This window comes from Ailuropoda melanoleuca, chromosome 3, assembly GCF_002007445.2.
Source record: "Ailuropoda melanoleuca isolate Jingjing chromosome 3, ASM200744v2, whole genome shotgun sequence".
Taxonomy (NCBI): domain Eukaryota; kingdom Metazoa; phylum Chordata; class Mammalia; order Carnivora; family Ursidae; genus Ailuropoda; species Ailuropoda melanoleuca.
The window spans coordinates 57,528,390-57,541,302 of NC_048220.1; the positions used below are offsets into that span (position 1 = coordinate 57,528,390).

Sequence of the window (12,913 nt, forward strand, 5' to 3'; positions counted from 1 at the left end):
ACTTGTGCATCGTTGGTGAGAATATACATTGGTTTAACCATTATGGAAACCGTGTGGAGGATCCTCAAAAAATTATAAATAGGACTACCATGTGATCCAGCAATCTCACTTCTGGGTATATATCCAAAGGAAATGAAATCATTGTTTCGAAGAGATGTTTGTGACCCCGTGTTTTTAATATCCAAAATAAAGACCTGAGCCTTCACCTCACGTGACCGTTGGGTTGTTCTCTCTGCAGGTGCATCCTGGTCATCGTTGATCATTTCTGCCAACCATCTGGCTCAGAGCTTAGGTCTTTGTTCCTTCTGTGGGCCACTGCTCATTCCTTTACCTCCTGAGAATAAGTTTCCTTAAACTGCTGCTACCCCACCCTATTGCCTCCCCGCTATACTGCTTCCTCCCAAAATGGGGCAGCAAGACCTCTTTGATTCCCGTAGCACAGCAGATCAAGCTTATTTACTTCAAGTAAGACCTTATCAAGCTCTCTAGTAACTTCCATATTGCTAAATTTGGTGGTCATTCTGCAGTCGTCATTTTGTTCACACCAATTACTTGAAAACCTGAAAGGCTGGGAATAATACAAAGAAAGTGTAACACACTAACTAATTTAATTCTAATTTAATTTACTGCGGCCAGACCCATAGGGAGTCACCAGTAACATATGATCATACTGCAAGAAGCAGCTTATCAAAAAATAGCATCTAACACACATCTGCACACCCCTCAATGGGATTCTCCTCTACTGTGTGTCACCTCCAAGCCCACCCATCATGAGGCTCAAAGGAAAACGTTCCTCCTCTCCTTATCCTAAATTTTGCCTCCTGGGTCGTTGCATATTCCAGGATCTCTTTTCAGAATGATTCTGTAAGTTCTCCAAGGAAAGCCCGACACTCTCCCTTTGAGTCAGCCTTAACCTGTATACTTAAGCTGACAGATGGTTTAGTATCAATATATTTCTCCCAAACTAGGGCTATTGGGCCATTTATTACAGTAAGTATGGGGCATCTATAGTCCATTTTAAGCTGCACCAAGCCAAATCAAAAACCTTTTATAAAATGTCCAGTTCAAACATACCCAACCTTCTTGTAGCCTTCAGATTCTTCGATACTAAGATCTTGACATATGGGAACAATAACAAACACATGTGTTTATTTTTTTTTAAATTTATTTATTTGAGAGAGAGAAAAAGAATGAGCATGAGCAAGGGAAGGGGCAGAGGGAGAGGGAGAGAATCTGAAGCCGATTCCCTGCTGTGCACGGAGCCCCACACAGATCGGAGCCCACGACCCCGGAGATCATGACCTGCGCCGAAATCAAGAATCAGAGGCTCAACTGACTGAGCCACCCAGGTTCCCCAACATGTGCATTTGTTGTATACACACATGCACACACCATAGGCCTGTGTGCTCTGAGAGGGTCTTCCTAACAATAAACAGTAATATGCTATTGTAAAGCAGCATAAATCCACATAATGGCAAAAACGAGCTTCTGCCCTGGACTCTGCTCTCCTCCACCCCAGAAACTATCTGCAGAGAAAGAGAACTCTGTGAAATCAAATCTGATTTATGCGTCTAAATGGAAGACCCATCCTCTGGGCTTAAAGGGTCTGAATCCAGGTTATTATTTTAGCTTCAAGAACAGAGATATTTACTTTCTTTATTATTCATAACTGACAGGCATATTGGGTTGTTTTTCCCAGAATAGAAAGGGTATCTGCAGCATCAAAATGGCAGATTCCTCTGCTTTTGCCGTTTGGTGTCCAAAAACTTTGAAGTGCAGTCCAGTGCAGGAAACCCCTTGCAGACGATATGCTGAGTGTTTGTGGCTAATACACATTCCTCCTCTATTATCTGGGCTTCCTCTATCTATTAGATAATAATGCTTTGATTCCAAAAGTTTCCATCCCATATAATAAATTCTTACAACCTTTTCTCTGAATTGTGAAATGATAGCTGTCTCTAGAATGAAGACAGTGTTATTTTTTTAACTGTAAAACTGTCATTAGGAAAAACTGTAGCCAGTCTCAGCATGTGGTTTCTTAGAGTGGCCTGTAATAAATTCAGTCTGATTAGCTGCCCCTTAAATATGCAACAAATAGGAGCGCGCGCTCTCTCTGTTTTCAGATTTCTGCTTCATTCGCTTTTTCTCCATCTGTCTCACTTGATCTCTCATGATCTCTTCACTAGGTCCCCACTGTGATAACTGTTTCCAAGCTTCCCACTAACAAAATGTACCTGCCCATGTCTCTTTTCCTGGGACGTTTCTGAGTGACAAGGTGGCTAATAAATTGATGCCAAAGATGGAGGACAGTGCACTTGTACTGGCTGCCCTTCGTCTTGTTATATGATCCCTTTGACAGGCCTTCATTGATCTAACCCAGAATTACCAACACGAGATTTTAGACTTGTGGCCAATCAGTCAGGCTTTTCTTTCAGTCAGTCACTACAGCCTACAAAGCAGGCAGTTGGATTCCAAGTCCGGTAAAGAGCTGGTTTACTGAGAGAGCAGAGCAAATGCAAGAACTTCAAACTGTTCTTAAAACATGGCTGTGGTTTCTTAATTCAGCGAGCTCTACACTGAACCGTAGTAATAAAGCAACAAAAGAAGAGTTGGGGTAGGATCCGGGAGTTCTTGTCCCCCTCATCCTTTGGGAACAAAATCTGCAAGCCATTGGTCCAGTGACTGAGAGATTTCAGCTTTAAGATTCAGATTAAGAGAATAGATTCAGGAGTCAAACAGTTGAGTTCAAACGCCCGTTCTGGGTGACCTTTGGGAAATGTCTTCTCTCCCCGAACTTCAGTTTTGTCATTTCTGAAATGCAGCCAAGACTCTCACATCACAGGTGGTTCTGAAGATAAATGAGCTCACGTGAAATGGCGCTTAGCACAGTGCCTGGTCCCCAAGAAGAGCTGCATTAAAGGTGCAGCATTCTTACTGGTAATCCGCGGCCACTTCCAGTGCAGCCAAAACCACTGGGAAGGAGAGATGGGCGCAGTATGATGCCCAGTGCAACAGAGCTGGTGCCATGATGCAAGTCCCCTGAGAGTAGCAGAACAATTTCTTTTTTGTAAACTGAGTTAAACCACTCCCTGGCGTGGCTAATGATGACTAATAGAGCAGAAGGGAGGTGGCCACCCTTGTGCAAGGCGCTGTGGTGGAGTTGACCAGGCTCTGCTGACAGAAATTCCGGTCATCCACAAGCTCTCGGCCTTGTTGCTCCTGCCATAGTTCTAATCGTAGAGCAAATGGACTCATTTGCAGAAGAAATTTCAGCCTTTAACCTATCTTAAGATGATTTTCTGGGAATTCCCAAATGACTTCCTGAGGTAAAATACGCTGCGTTCATAGTGTACCGATGGCCTTTCCATGCGGCAGGTTGTGTTGGCATAAGAGTATCGGCATGGAGAGAGACAGAGCCCTCAATAGATAAGTAATGGGAATATAAACTGGAAAACTCAGTTTGAAAACAGGAAAATGGTTCCCTTGGACCACAATATTTGAATTCTTTGATTTTTGTCCTGCTGACAGCACAGAGAGGCACAATATCTCAAGGGTGTTGGGAAACTATTGGCATAAAACAAACATCTGACAATTTAAATGATTTCTTAAAAGGAAATACACTTCCTCATTATGTGCGTGTGTATGTGTGTGTGTGTGTGTGTATATATCCTTTTTAACATATTGTTCCAGATAAGATTGCAAAAGCAATGATCTTGTAAGAAACGAGACCTCCACTGAAAATGATGTGCACCATTAAAATGCAAAATAAAGTGCACAGGCCAACAAAGCTGAGATTTAAAAAACTGATCTTTTTCTTCTCTTACATTTCATCTGTCCTCATTCCAACTTGGCCTGATTTGCTGATCCCAAACCCGGATATATTGCCAAGACCCTGTCAGGATCCTGTGAAAGGACAAGAGCCCCCAACTCAGGTTTTAGCTGTTTCAGGGCTACTTCTGTCTCCCCTAANGGCTGTTTCAGGGCTACTTCTGCCTCCCCTAAACTCCTTACCCTTTATGACCCAGAGTCCTCTTAAAGCACATTGCCAAAAACTTGGCAATGAGGTCATGTGTCCTTTGTCACTGTATGTCTGATTCTTGTTAGAGATTCCCTGATACCCTAGTTCTCAGAGCTGTGGATCTGGAGCTGTGACTTCTGTCTGTCTGTAGTGGGAAGTATCTTCCTGCTTAGAAGAAAGGTGGATTCCATGCTGGAAGCATGTTGGCCCCACACTCCACATATTGTGTTGTGGGTCACTTAGACATGCTTCCTGAAAAAGCTCTTAGGAACAGAGAAGTCCTCATTATTTTTTCATTCCTTATCTCTGAGACAGAAAGAGGAGAGCCACTCCTTTTCAGGGCCCCCACTGCCTGTCCAAGTATGTCTCTGCTTTTAACACACCAATAAGCTCCAACTTAACTTGTGATCTCGCTTCTACCTTTAACCACATCTCATTCCTACTTGGTGCTTTCCACATTGGTGAAAAGCACCAGCCTTATCACAGTTGTTAATATTAGCTCTTCCATCTTGTGACTATACTCACTATACTTACTCCATTCTTTGACTAATTCCTACTCATCTTCCAAGTCTTGGATTAAATGTCACTTCCTCAGAAAACTTTCCCTGACCTTCTGAATCCCGATTAGGCATTCCTCATAGGTCCTTGTTCACACTCTGTTTTCCCCACCACAGCATTAGCACACCTAGTGTACATGGCCTTTGCAACTGCATATTTGCTTCTCTGTCTCTGTCACAGTCATTCATAAACACAAGAACCCAGTCTTTTTTACTGTTCTATTCTTTGGGTCTTTCTGAATGAGTAAATACATGAGTATAATGGAAACAAACTTAAGAAACTATTTCAAGTGTCAACATGTCAGATGATCTGAGAGAGCAAGTGAGCTGAGAACGAAAAAGTGACCTTTTGGCCTATGTGGAAGTGGTTTGTGACAATGACAAGGGCACTTTCCCTGGTATCGCAGGGACAGAAGTTGGAGTGAAGTGGGTTGGACCTGGCTAGGACATTATTAGTACGTGTAGACAGCAAACATAGACAAGTTTATTGTAACTTGTGCCGTAGTAAGAGGAAGATCTGCTGATGCAGGAGAGAGGGGATGACAGCAGGAACATATACGTGACCCGCTGAAGACACTGCTTGTGAGAAAGTCACAGAGGTCCTTAGGGTCACGCAAGAGGCAGACCCAAAAGAAAGAATGCGCATCTGGGCAAAAGTCACAAGCACATTTTGAATCACAAGTCCCGATAAAATGTGCTAGGACAAAAGAGTTCAGGGGCACCTGGGTGGCACAGCGGTTAAGCGTCTGCCTTCGGCTCAGGGCGTGATCCCGGCGTTATGGGATCGAGCCCCACATCAGGCTCCTCCGCTATGAACTTGCTTCTTCCTCTCCCATTCCCCCTGTTTGTGTTCCCTCTCTCGCTGGCTGTCTCTATCTCTGTCAAATAAATAAATAAAATCTTTAAAAAAAAAAGAGTTCAAATTGTAGAAAACACTCAGTAAGTTTACAGTGTTACTTCACTATGCTTTGTGCAGCAAGTTAGAATATCGGCAGATTTTGTTGGCTTGTTGTGAGAACAGTGTCAAGGAAAAGAGCTCTAACTGTGCAGGACATTCTTGTGCTTTCATTTATTATTAAATACGGATGTCACAAAGGTATGAAGAGTCACACAGCAAACAAGCATGTGTTCTCCACCTAGCTTCAGGATAACATATTAGTAAAAGTAGAAGACCTGGTGTCTCTGGAATTTGGAATGACTTTTCTCCCAGTTGTGAAGGTCTCCAATTAAAGCACAAATTCATTTTTTACAATGAAAAAAAAAATGTTCCCACTGTGGAAAGTCATAACCAACTTGTTGAAGTTTATACAGAAAATATTTTCAGTAAACAAAGAGGAGTGCAGAGTTTCAGGAAGAAAGTGTGAGGGTCATGATGATAAAAGCAATGGAGGACCCACAGATGTGCCCCAGGCCCTCCTCACTGTCATCAATCATAAGCCTGTCCTACTCCGTGGTTACCAACCAGTAGGTCTTAGACCCCCAGGGGGTAGCAGAATTTATTGTGAGGGGTCTGTAAATCCATATGCACATTCAGTATGGGTAGACTAAATAAATAATATGTCATACACACACAGTACTATTTTTTAAATGTCTATAGATGAGGTGATGAATAAAATACAAATTCACTTACTTGCTTCACTGAATTAATAGAAGCCTTTGATCATTATGTATTTTCTCAATCTATAGACATTGAAAGTATAATGTCTAGCATGATGCAGTCTTCATACTTAAAAGAGATTTCACATTTGCCACTGTTATTTGCTAGAAAACATGTATAAAGCCACTGGATGATGATTTAAAGAAGAGGCGCAAAACATTTTCTTTAATATTTCGATAATTATTTGAGTTAAAAAATCTGTTCTTTAAAACACTTGCCATATGTTTCAACAAACAAACTTGTTTTACTCTCTATATCTGCAGGATACTTTTGTGCTAACACCCTCCTTAGTCCATACTTGACACACAAACACCATCAGATCATGGAAAATGAAATAGAGGATCTAAGGTCTAATTCTTTAGGAGTCTGAGTAGGGCTTCTCTCCCTCCTTTGAACACTGATAGTGCCCCTGGGGCAGGAAAGTAGGACCAGAAATCCCATTTTTCTTTTTCTTGCCTCTGCTTACCGTGCCTTGAGCCGCACGGGGTGCTTCCAAGCAGATGTGGCCCGTTGCTAAGTTGTCCATCTATAAGGAGGTCATTTGTGCTTTATTCATGCGGAGGAACCCAAAGGCTCTTGCTGTGCTTTTATCTGCCTTGCTATTTAGTGTGTCCTCTGGAGAGTGTTAATTTGTTTTGTAGTTATTTGTTTCAAATGTCTGTCTCTCCTCACCAATAAAATAATAAATTGCTTGAAATAGCTGAGCATGTAATTCATATTTTGTGTTGAGTGGAATTGACTGTGAAGAAAAAGCAACACCCACTCTTGTCTCAGTTCTCTTTCTCCCTAGGGTCTAAGTGAGCAACAGAAACGCTCTTTCAGGGGCACCTGGGTGGCCTAGTTGGTTAAGCATCTGATTCTTGATTGCAGCTCGGGTCTTGATCCCAGGATTGTGAGTTCAAGCCCCGCATTAGGCTCTTTGCTAGGCGTAGAGCTCAGTTAGGAAAAAAAAAAAAAATGCCCTTTCAAATTTGACATGTTTTACAAAAAACTCTTCACTGAAATATTTCCTGCAGTGAGAGAGCACACAGGATGGCACAATGACCCAAATCATTACTCTGATTCCCACAATGAAAAGTTGATTTTTTTTATCACTTTTCTTTAAATCTTTCTGATCACACAAAAGAGGAAATCTTAATTTAGTGTCTGAATGTATTTGATACTTCTTACACTGTCCTCTGTCCTCCCTCTGGTTTTTATTTATTTTTTTAACAGAGAGAGTATCTAGGCCTCACATTCAGAGCCTTTAGCACAGCGTATCAATATTTACATAAACTTAAAGCACTGTTTTGTATTGATTGTATATATAGTTTATAGCTACCATCTATTTATGGCCAATAACACATTCTTTATCCATCTACAGTAGTGATATAATCTTTTAAAATAATAGAGTGAGTCAATTTAAAGAAAAATATTATAAAGATATTGGTGGTTTCATAGTACAGTAGAAACCATGTGAGTTATTCAGGAATGAAGTTTGTGAGATCCTCCCCTATCACACAGCAAATAGATTATTGGGAGACATAGAATATTAACCTGTGAGCCAAGTATTTTATGAAGGTGGAAAAGCTAGTCATCACCCAACATTCTGACCATAGAGAAGTGAGTAGGCATGCGTGAGTCCCAGCGTTCTGACGTGACCCTTCCCACCACACGCTATCATACAGAGTTACCAATTGCATTGGTTTCTGCATCTTTGTGAAGAAGAATAAAAGCAGTTTAAATGTTTTTAACCTGGCAGTGTATCATTTTTCCGATGTCACAGTATCACTGGGTCCAAAATAAAAGGGGTTAAAGATTACATTCTGAGAGGCTGGCAAAACAGCTCTCCAGTGCATTACTCAGCTTGGAGGCAGACGTCACAAGGAGAACTGGCTGTCGTTTTAAAGCCAGTGGGTGTAAAACTTGCTGTTCCTTTCTGTTTGTCTGTGAGATAATTCTGGCTCTCCCCTTTCCTCCAGGGCATGGCTGCCAAAAAGAATGAATCCCATACCTACCCTATTCTTGATGACCTCTGAAACAGGAGACACAAATGTTTCTTACTGTTAACCAGAAACATTTCCCCAAATGACTGCAAATAGCACAAATGTCTGTTCCATTGATAGATCATTCCAGCAACACTTTTTTTTTCAGCAGAGTGGAGATAGTGGCACAGCAGGATAAAGTGGGTTGGAGTCACTAACTTTGACGTTCTGATCCTGGATTTCCCACTGCCTAACTCTCTTCTCTCAAGCTAGCCACTTAACCTCTCTTTGGAAGTCAGCTTCTTTACGAATGAGACCTGCTCTCATGCACTTCTTGTCTAAGTACCAGATAAGGCAGATACTGTACAGAGGCAGTAGCCACAGCGTAATCCACAGTGTAAAAGTGCTTTCCGGAAGGATCTCCTCCCCCCCACCGGATTTCTTAAATTACTCAGCTTCAGATGTTCCCCACCAGTGTCGAAGGCTACAGCCAGACAAAAGGCCCTTCCTTGTACTGAAGACCAGCCCTTTGCCTGGTTGGGGGCTCATTTTAATCATGAACCTTGATAAACTTGTAAAAAAAGTGGACTTGCTTTTCTTCATATCTCCCTTTGGTGGATATCATTTAATGATCTCATTTAATTAAGTTTTTCATTTTTTTTCTTTTTGTTTTTGCTTTGAGACTCTAAACTTCCAGATACGCATAGAAGACTCAAAAAATACTCCTTACTTTCCAGAGAAATAGTTTTAATAAAACAGAGATGCCATTTGTTACCCATGAAACATACTTTTTTTTTTTACATCACCTGTAATATGGAGAAGACATACTCGTGTATTTACTTGGGCTGAGAATAGATTGCAAAACTTAATCTTGGAAATATATAAAGATAACACTGTTATCTTTTGCCTCAGCCATTACCAAAGAACTGGGTTCGGTTAGAATTGCTATTTGCCGAGCAGTAAGGAATGCTAAGAGAGGAACAGACTTCATTTTGAAGTGGTATCATGTGTGGACAAATTAGTTTGTGTACTTACCCAAGTAGTTAGCGTAGAGCAAGATGGACTCAGTTTTCTGGAACCCTGTACCGTACATTGTTGACCCCTGCTAGTTATTTCCTCTAGGAATACTCTCATGAGCTGAAAAAGCAAACTGCCATCCAAAACTTAACCTATGCACAAATAAAAGGACAACAGACACAGAATGTTAGACTAAATTCTCTGATGCCCCTTCTTCAATAAGGAGTTACTAGATTCAATTCCTCAGATATGAAGTAAAATAGATACTTACTACATTTCACAACTTTTGAGACTAGAATGATAAATGATTATTTTGTAAAAAGATTTTTGAGCCTTACCTTGATTCTTAGGGTTCAAAGGAACAAGTTGTGACTGAGAAGACTGGTAAGAAACTATGTATATGGAAGAGTGTGGTGAAATGAAATTTAAAAAGCCCTAGGGACTTTTTTTGTGCCTGATTTGGCCCTATCTGTTGACCACTTTAGCTTTTCAGCCATCTCATTAGAAGTCGTTTTCAACAAAGATATCCATTAGGCAAATTACAAATGGTGCATTAATGTGTGTGATGAGGTTTTCATTTTTCTTTCTTTGAAGATTTGAAAAAAACTTTGGATGGTTATTATAATTGAAGTCCACTCCTGCATGCTGGATTTCCTTCATCTCTCTTTAACCGTAATTTTGAGCTGAATCTCCACCAAGGGGGAAGTAGCATCGGTGCTAATCCCAACTTGGCGGAATTATTGGGTTCCACCCCAACAGTCACCAAAACATTTGGGTTTAGTCAGAACACCAGTTCATCACTTCATAAAACCAAATTTCTTCTCCATCCCACAATAACCTGTTCATGGATCATAGGGAGAGTGAGAGAGATGTGAATAGACTCACTGAATAATAGGGCCTGGCCCTCTCAGATGTCAGGAGAGAACTGAGACACTTCCATTTTTTGAGACTCCTGGAATATTAAAACGAGAAGGAAAAGAAGAGAAATGCCAGAACAGAATAGAAAAAAAGTGTAGCACATTTTAAATACATAAAATCATGCTTTAAACACATAAAAAATAAAATAACCTTTCTGGAAGACAAGATCAGATGGCCAGATTTGAGGCTATTTGTGAATATAACGGCCCTAGCTAAATGGCTTTACTAAAGACATATATTTCCCAGCCATCATAGCTCCTGCTTGGAGCTGGGTGGAAGTTCCAGGATCATTTAGGATCATTTGATAGATTAAAAAAAACTGAGGCCAAAGAGCATAAATGATTTCCTTTAGAGCGCAGTTAATTGGTGTAAAAGCATATCTCGGTATACTCTCTATGCAAGTGGAAGGCACATGGGAGGCACAGAGAGGTCTGGAGTGAGTGGGATGACTACTAGCAGTTGATAAGGTGGTGAGTATGGAGAGCAAAATTGCAGGAAAAGTAAGTATTGGGCAAAGCCACCATAAAGTGGACTGAGTCATGGCCAGATGTGGCTAATCAAGATTCTAGATTGATATTCCCACATGATTTCAGTGAGAGCTGCAACTATGCCACTACTTCCTAAGGTGAAATCACAGGTTCTTTATTTCCAGTACTCCTATTCTGTGTTTAGTTCTCTAGTTGGAAATCTCGGTGAGATCCTCATGGAGACAAGTGGCAACTTTTTCCACTGAAATTTTAAGCTAGGAAGCAGAGATGTTAGGAGTTGATTTTAACTCAGTCTTTTGTGAGACACTCTCTTCTTTGAGTCATGCTTTAATAATTTGGATCTCAGCAATGATTTTATTTATCTTGGGGAATTTTACTTTTCTAGAGAACCAGAATAATTCCTTCCTTTTAGATATCAGAAGCAGACACTGGAAAAGCTGCTTTCTGTGTCTTTTTCATACTGTTGGGATTCTGGGCTCCTTAGTAACTTGGCCAACCATCTTGAATCAAATGTTAGGCAAGTGCTATTGGCTCTATCTCCTCATAGATCATTTCCAGCTGTTAGAACAACACAAATATGAAATCTTCTGAGCCAGGAAAACTTGAAGTTTTCATTAGATCCCCATACAAAGATTGGATGAAGTGATTAAAAAGAAGCATCGATCCCTTGTGTTCTGAGGGTGACAGGCTTTCGATACCATCGCAGTGTTAGTGGAAATGTAATTTGATACAAACATTCTAGTAGGCAGTTTGGCAATATGCATCAAAAGTCTCAAAATGTATATATTTTCCAATTCAAGATGGCAGACTAAACACGTGCATTGGACTCTCATTTCTTTCAAGGCCTTATTGAACTAAAAGTATAGCAAGGTAGAATAGAATCTCCCTTTTTATCTGTATCTCTCAAGTTTAGTCAGGAAAATTGAACCAAGTAGTTGAATAGAGAGAACTGAATATGGGCACCTATTTATGAAAGCATGGGTACGTCTAAAATGCCAGATGAATTTCTCACTACTTCCACCACTAGGGCTGGGGGGCTCAAGGAAGAAATTATTATTGTCGGAGCTTAGGAAGCCCGGCCCGCATGGCAGGAGCTGAAAACATGCAGAAAGGGGCTACTGGTGTTGGACAAGAAAGAAGAAATGCAACATTTCTAGAGATGCTGCCCAGGGCAGAAAGAGAAGGGAGAAATATATTGCCTTCTTCCTTTTTCTCTGTCTCCAGTATGCTACCAGTGCTTCCCACTGGCTGAAACTCCATGGAAGCCAGTTGGCATGTAAATGTCATTTACAGGGACTGGCCACTGCTCTGTGGTGGAGAGCAGAGCAGGGAAACATTGAGTAATGACTGAAAGCAAAAAGGCAACTGCCTGGCACAACAGACAAGCGAGAATGGGAAGTGTGTGTCACTAAAGGTTGAACTATTTAATAAATTCCTGGAATCCAAAAAGGTAGATGGGAGCCATTAGACAGAAAAGAGGGCAGAAATCGTAAGCCTAGAATACCCTCTGACAGCTCTGTAGAGGAAGAAAGCTCATCTGCCCTGTGGAACCCCTGAGAAGCCTTGGGTGCAGTATCAGTAGACACAACAGAGGGAGAGAGTGAAAGATGGAGCTAAACACAGAGAGATTACTTAAAAGTCTGAATATGTCCAGAATTCTTCCAGTCAGCATCCTATCTCTAATGTAAGTAAGCAGGCAGCTCGCATTTTATCCCCAGGCAAAATATATGATGACTCCTTTCTAAAGAAATTAGGTATACTGGGAGAAGATAACATTTCTAAATGTGTTGATGCCTGAGAGGGTTGTCATCTCTTCTGAAGTTACTTGAGTGTCTTCAGCAGAAAAGATCAGTAACCAAGGCAGGTGGGAACAGTGGCTTGACCCAGGAAAGGACTAAAGGGATGTTCCAGGTAGCCACAGGCCTAGGAGCAACCAGTCCTGAAGAGAATGGGACAGTAAGCCCCAGGGTTAGGCTTCAGGGACAGTCTGCAGCTTACCGAATAGCTAACATGGCTTAGAGTGTGGAAAATAACTAAAGAGCAAGTAACAAAAGGGGTGGGAGTAGAAAGTAATAGAAATTCCAGGGGAAAGGTTGTTCTACAAAATCTTGATCAAATTGATGATTACAGCTTTGTAATAGAGCTTGAAGTCAGTCATTGTGATGTCCCCAGCTTTGGTTTTCTTTTTTAACATTCCCCTGGCGATTCAGGGTCTTTTCTGGTTCCATACAAATTTTAGGATTGCTTGTTCCAGCTCTGTGAAAAATGTCAGTGGTATTTTGGTAGGGATTGCA

General features: G+C 41.1%; 1 protein-coding gene across 3 annotated transcripts in view; it reads left to right on the plus strand.

The window, feature by feature from the left end:
- Positions 1-12,913, plus strand: part of XRCC4 (X-ray repair cross complementing 4) — a 306,485-nt gene that overhangs the window by 245,228 nt on the left and 48,344 nt on the right. Inside the window, exon 10 of one of the 3 annotated variants that reach the window (XM_034656461.1) lies at positions 239-1,167. The exons of the other annotated variants lie outside the window; for them this stretch is intronic. The gene's annotated coding sequence lies outside the window, so the exon portion shown is untranslated. Of the gene's footprint in view, positions 1-238; positions 1,168-12,913 lie in introns of those variants that run through there. 3 annotated transcript variants of the gene reach the window in all.